Consider the following 6,663-nt stretch of genomic DNA (forward strand, 5'->3'; position numbering starts at 1 on the left):
TCCTTCCTTCCTTCCTTCCTTCCTTCCTTCCTTCCTTCCTTCCTTCCTTCCTTCCTTCCAACAACAACAACAACAACAACAACAACAACACAACAGTTGGATTTTCTAGAATACTTCTTGAGAGAATTCAAAGTACCCTACAGACTTCATGATGTAATCCCATTCTTGGGCCATAGCTCTAATACTTATGTAGTTGAATGCTGAGAGACCAAAAGCCAGGCATGCTTTTAAAAAATTCACACACCAGGCCAACCCCCTAGATTTGAACTCCATGTTAACTTATTTAATTTATAGTCAGAAGGAAAAACAAACCCCCTGCCAAGTGCTGTGTACAATTAAATAGATGTGGCTTGCCCAGTCCTGTGAATCTGAACATTGGGAATAGCTGGATAGTGTCAGGAGATGAGGAGAAATATGAATATAAAGACACAGTTCTCTCCATTTAATTTAAGCATTCACCATTTTCAAAGCTCAGATTCCATCCCTGTTGTTGCCTGTGCCATATTCTCAGGAATATAGCTCTTTAAAGAGAGCATGGTCATCTTGCTATATATGCTATCCAAACAAATAACAATGGAGTTTTCTTCCCCAGATCTGATTTTTCTTCCCAGGTCTGAATTTTCTCTTCAGACCTGCCCTCCTACTATGTAGTGGGATATTCCCCTAATACCAGGCCAAAGGAAGCTGTGAATATGTATGATATAATGTTATTCCTTAACTTTATCAGAGTTCTTATGCCATATAGAAAAGCACATACAGTATGCACTGCTTAGTAACTGCATTTTCCCTACATAATATCTTAGGAATTAACAGGTCCTGAAATACTCTTCATATTTTGTCTGGGCTCCCCTGAGCTCCCTTTGGATTTATAGATACATTAGACTAGAGTATTTTACCACCAATCATTATTTTTCGTGTATCTTATCTCTCACACACACATACACACAGCTATCTTGCAGTATTAGGCAGAGCAGATGCACAGAAATTTAAAAAGACTCCTAGAAAAAAAGCTTTAACTTCATTTGAAGAAATCTCATGTATTCCAAATGAACTGTTCTTTCCTCTCTGGGCTGAGGGCAGAAGCCCATTCAGTGTCCCTTGGAAGGTTTTTTCTGAGAATGCTCCATTTTTGTTCAGTCTCAAGAAGAGATAGTGAGAAAGGAGGCTAAACTCACCCGGCAGCCTCTAGAGAAGGGATCACAACAGACCTCCATCTGAGAAGACAGCAACCAAAAACCAGGACCATCATCTCAGACGAGACAACAAAATGCACGAACTGCATCAGCTCCCCAAACCTGGCAGTAAGTCTTTGAAGTCAGTGCCAAACCCAAAGATTAACTGCATCCTGTGTGATTCTGGGAGCCCGCCAATCAGGCCCCTGGTACCACTAAGCCATTGATTCCAATGATGAGAACAGATCACAGAGAACATGCATTCATGGGCATTAATCTCAGGTCAACTCTACCAAAAGAAGCCCGAGTCACTGTCTTCCCTCTTTGGCCATCTTCATTGTAGCTGTTTGCTCTCTAACCTGCTGATTTTGAAGTGCAGACCCTTCCACCAGATCGCTGTAGGGAGCCGTAGTGTTCAGGAGCACCAGGTCATGGTGGAACTGTCCCGGTGGCCATATTTACTTGGTTTATGGCTTTTCCAATAATGTATAACTTACAGAACATGGCTTGAGTTTCTTTTCAGTGTCGATTATATTTTCCCTATAAATAGAGTATTTCAGTGTCTCAGTAAACAGATTTGAGTTAATTTTTCATCACTATAAACTTACTTTTTCCAATGCTTTAAATGGCTAAGGCCCAAACACAAATGAGTTCTCAGCTTTTACAGTTTTTATTTTCAAATTTGTCTTATAAAAATTACCAAAAAATAGACTGCTTGGACAGAGGGGGAGGAGGAATAGAGGAAGAAATATGGGAATTTGAGTAGAAGCTATCATGTCCATTTTGAAACTATAAAGGAACCTTACCAAATTTCCATGAAGATTAGAACAATTTATGAAAGCTTTCAAATCAGTACTGGGTGATACTCCACTCCTCCCCCAACCCTTGAAATTCTGGAATTTTTTTTTTTTTTTTAAGAATATTAGTTTTGGAAGACTGTATCCAGCTATATTTTTATAGCAATCTTAACAATGTCTATTTATCCTGACCTAACCAGTTATTTAAATAATTTTCAAAATCACCACCAATAATAAATGGCATGTAGGAAACTTATTTGCTGGTAATTGGGAGAAATCAGCATCTGTATTTATAAAATAAATTTGATTAGTATTTATTTTGAGAGTGAAGTGTGTTATTTATCTCTCTTTTCTTCTTTTTGAGTCCTGTCTTCATTGTTTTAAATGTTTTATCAAAGCTCATTTGTTGGAGAATGTGTTCTTACTTAAACTGTGGAGCAATAGCTGACTTGCAGCTTGTTTTAATTTTATGTTACTTTGCTTTTTAAGTTTCAATACCTTTGAAAGACTCAGTCATCTTTTTTTCCATCATCTGAGAATCATAGACTTGAGGAATTGAAAAGGGATCTCAGAGGTCATCAGTACAATCTCCCACCCAATGCATCCCTTCCAAATGTTTGCTTTGTGACAAGGAGCTTATTACTTAACTAAAAAACAAAACCACTCTATTTTTAAAATAAATTTTATTAATATCTTTTGTTTTTTACAATTCTCCATCTCAAAGAGCCATTTCATAAAACATAGTATTTTAAAAGGCAAATCATTTTAATAATATAGAAGAAAAAGACAAGCATAACTGATCAATACATTGAAAAAGACCAAAAACATGTTCATTGTGCAACACCTATGAACCTCCCCTCCATAACAGTTGAAGGGGTAGCCTTTTGTTTATTTCTAGACTTGCTTGATATTTTGTCATTTTGCTAGTTACTTTTGTGTTTTTTTTTTAATTTTCTTTCCATTTACATTGTTATTGTGTATGTTTTCTGCATGAGTTCACATAGATCTTTCTATGCTCTGTATTCATTACATTCATTGTTTCTTATAGCACAGTACTGGGTCAAATTATGGACATTTTAGTCACCATTTGCATAATTCCAAATTGACTGTAGCAATTCATAGCTCTACCAATAATGCTGTTATTTTCAAAAAGGTCTAAAATTACTTCACTCTGTTGGAGTCAAGATATAATGTCCAGCTATGGCTGATCAGACCAATATAAGCTCAGAAGGCTGTGCCACAGTTCAGGGACAAATAGCCTGTATGAACATATACACCAATGCTACATTTAGTTTATCTTTCATTCCACAATTCTGCATCATTAAGTATTGCCATTTTTTGTCATCTTTGCCAGTCTGCAGAGTATGGTGAATCTTCAGTGTTATTTTGATTTGCATTTATTACTTTGCAATGTTTCTTATGAGAAGTAATCCTTTGATGATTTATCTGTTGGAAAAGCAATTCAATTTTTAAACATGTCAAAAAATTACTGCCTTATATACACAAAAATCTGTCCATTCTACCATCGGTCCTATTGTTGCTTTTTTAAAAATTATTTTTAAAGGTTGGGGTTTTTTATATCGGGGAAGCTACAAACAAAAAATCATATTTATACGTGACACTTTAAAATCTACAAATCAATTCACTCACAACCTTCTAAATTAGTTAGGCTCAGAAAGGTTGCATAACTAACTTGGCCAGGGCTACAGAGTGAGAAAGTATCACTCCTACCACAGTCTTCTAGATTTGTGTCCACCGCATTTTATTTTATGCTGCTTCACTGGATCCTCTTGAAAATGCTTTTGGTATTTGAAGACAGTGATCAAGTGTCCCCTTTGTTCTCTTCAGGCTAAATATCCCCTATTCCTTCAAAACTTAAATGTTGACTTCATGTCTCTACTCCATCTCAATGTGCCTCCTCTGAATATGCTCTGGATTGTCAATACCTCTCCAAACTGGACATAACAGGGTAGAAAGCAAGAACTATCAGCTCCCTCATTTTGAATAAGTCCTATGTTAAACTTCGTTTCCTGTAGTATAAGATTAAGTTAGTTACCCAGCCACTTCCCCCATCCTATATTTATGCAGTTGATTTGTTTAAAACCAAGTGAAGAAATTTATATTTTATCCGTTATATTCTTTTTATATTGAACCCCTCAGTAATATTTAGAAAGAGAACAAACGTCTCCCAGATACATGCAATTCCCCCAGAATATGGGTCAATATTGCACTCCCTTCTGGGTGTGCTCTCTAGACTTGTCCTCCCAATTAAGACTGGGGGCCTCAGAAGAGGCTGACTGAAGGCCTAGGTTTCTGGTCCTGTCATTCAGGAGCCACCACTATCCTGCTTCCCACCAATAAGGAGCCATACAAGATTCGCTTTTTAGCAAATGTATTTACTAAGATGGCACAGCAAGAATAATAGTCATAAACGGTCTCCCTCTTCCCTTCCCAAAAAAAGTCAGTTATATGTTCTCCCATAAATAAAAGATCCATGAGAAGTAAACACAATTATAAAGGTACACATGCAGAGAACACATTGGCAAAGAAGTCTCCCATAACTCCTGTGCAGGAAGTTCTCTGATGGGCACTAATTAATGTTCCCCTTGGGGCTCCAAATCCAGTGCCTTTGTACAGTCTGTGGCTGACACTTCTCTCTGACCCCTGAAGCACATTATCACTCCTTGCTGGATGGGTTGCCTCTTTCTGATCCTAGCTGAACACACATCTCCTGCAATGGGTCTATCTCTGCCGTTAATTTATGATCTTGAGCAAGTCACTTCCTTCTCTAAGTCTGTTTCTCCATCTGTAAAGTATAGGGTGTGAATGTCAGGGTTCTTTTATATTATACCCTTTTATATCAACTGAATGTAGATAATCTAGTCCAAATCTGTAATTCTGCAAATGAGGAAACTTGGGTCCAGTAACTTGTCCAAGATGGCACAAACTAACAATGATCGTCATCTCTATGGTGATTAAAATTTGCAAAAAAGACTTTACATATATTCTCATTTGATCCTCAGAAGTTATATGAATATTGTTGTATTATAAATATTGTTACCTAGAAACTACAAACTTGTGACTACAAGTTACTGTTAAGAAAAATAACTGGCCACACAATCAGTAAGTAGCAAAGATGGACTTTGAATCTCCGAACCCAAATCCAGGAATTTTTTCACTGCCAGTGAATGAGCTGTGCCTTAATACCTTATGAATAGGCCTATTCGTTTTATATCTTCCCCCCACTCCCACCCCAGTCATTACAGCAGGTCCCTAAGGACGATGCTTGGAAATATACGCTAAATTGACCTAAAGAACAGAAAATAATAAAATATGATTTCTTATTCTGAATGGACTCCATTCTTCCAAATACTTCATCTTAATGTCAGCTAATAAGTTTTTACTATATTTAAGCCAAAAAGCATTTATTAAGCAACTACGGCAAATCAGCTACTGATATATACTATGGGATATAAAGAAAGACAAAAGACAGTCCCTACTCTAAAGGAAGGTCCAACTATGTGGCTATCCATACACGAGTTGAATGTCCTTCCTCTTTTAAAAGAAATACCCCTGAGGTGGAAGAGACACATTGCCACTCATAATCTGATTTAAATCTTGTGTTTTTAACACCCCACTAGATAACACCCCCACCTCGTATCTTAAATTATGTGTCCAAAAAAGTGAACGGTCTCCTAACTTTCCTATGTCTGTTGATACCACCATTCTCTAAGTCACTCAGATTCAAAGCTTCAAGCTTACTTTTGACTCTTACTTCTTTCTTAACCCACACATCCAGATAATTACAGAGTATTGTTTTTATCCCTACAAAATAACATGACTTTCATATGCATTTCTCTTTTGAATCTATAACAGCTTATTTCCATTTTAAAAATTCAGAAAATCGGAAAAAGTTCAGAAGCTCCGTTTAGGTCAAACCAAATTAATTATAGAAGCAGGATTAAAACTCCTTAACCTTCACTTCCAACAAGTATTGAAGTTTTATTACATTACTTTGTAGAACTAGGAAAATTAATGATATTCATCTAGAGAACAAAGGTGGAAAATTTTAGCAGACACTGCTTTTTTAAAACTGGAAAGGAAAGGGGCCTAGAAGTACCAGATCTCAAACTATACTCCAAAGCAGCAATGACCAGAATAATTTGGTACTGGCAAAACAAAACAAAACAAAACAAAAAAACCAAGACTCAATATCCCACCAGATTAGGTACACAAGATAAAGAAATAAACACACCTAATAACAATAAACCCAAAGCCCTCAACTATTTAGGTAAGAACTCACCATTCAACAAAAAACTTGAGAAAACTAGAAAGCAATCTGGCAGATAGTTTTAGACCAACACCTCATAACCATATTCCAAGATAAAATTCAAATAGGAACGTGATTTAGATATTCAAAGGTCACATCATAAATCAGTGAAGCAAGGAAAAAATATCCTGTTGAAGCTATAGACAGGAGATAAGTTCATGACCGAATGAGATAGAGGATCATAGATAATGTAAGATTAAATAGACAAATTTGATTACATAAAACTAAAATTTTTTGCATCAGAAAACCAATGGAGCAAATATAAATGAAATTATTAGCTGGGGAGAAAAATCTCTGCAGAAAGTCTCTGATAAAAGACACATTTCCAAGCTATGAAAGGAATTGATTCAAATTTATAAGACTA

Source organism: Sminthopsis crassicaudata, chromosome 3 (assembly GCF_048593235.1).
Source record: "Sminthopsis crassicaudata isolate SCR6 chromosome 3, ASM4859323v1, whole genome shotgun sequence".
Taxonomy (NCBI): Eukaryota; Metazoa; Chordata; class Mammalia; order Dasyuromorphia; family Dasyuridae; genus Sminthopsis; species Sminthopsis crassicaudata.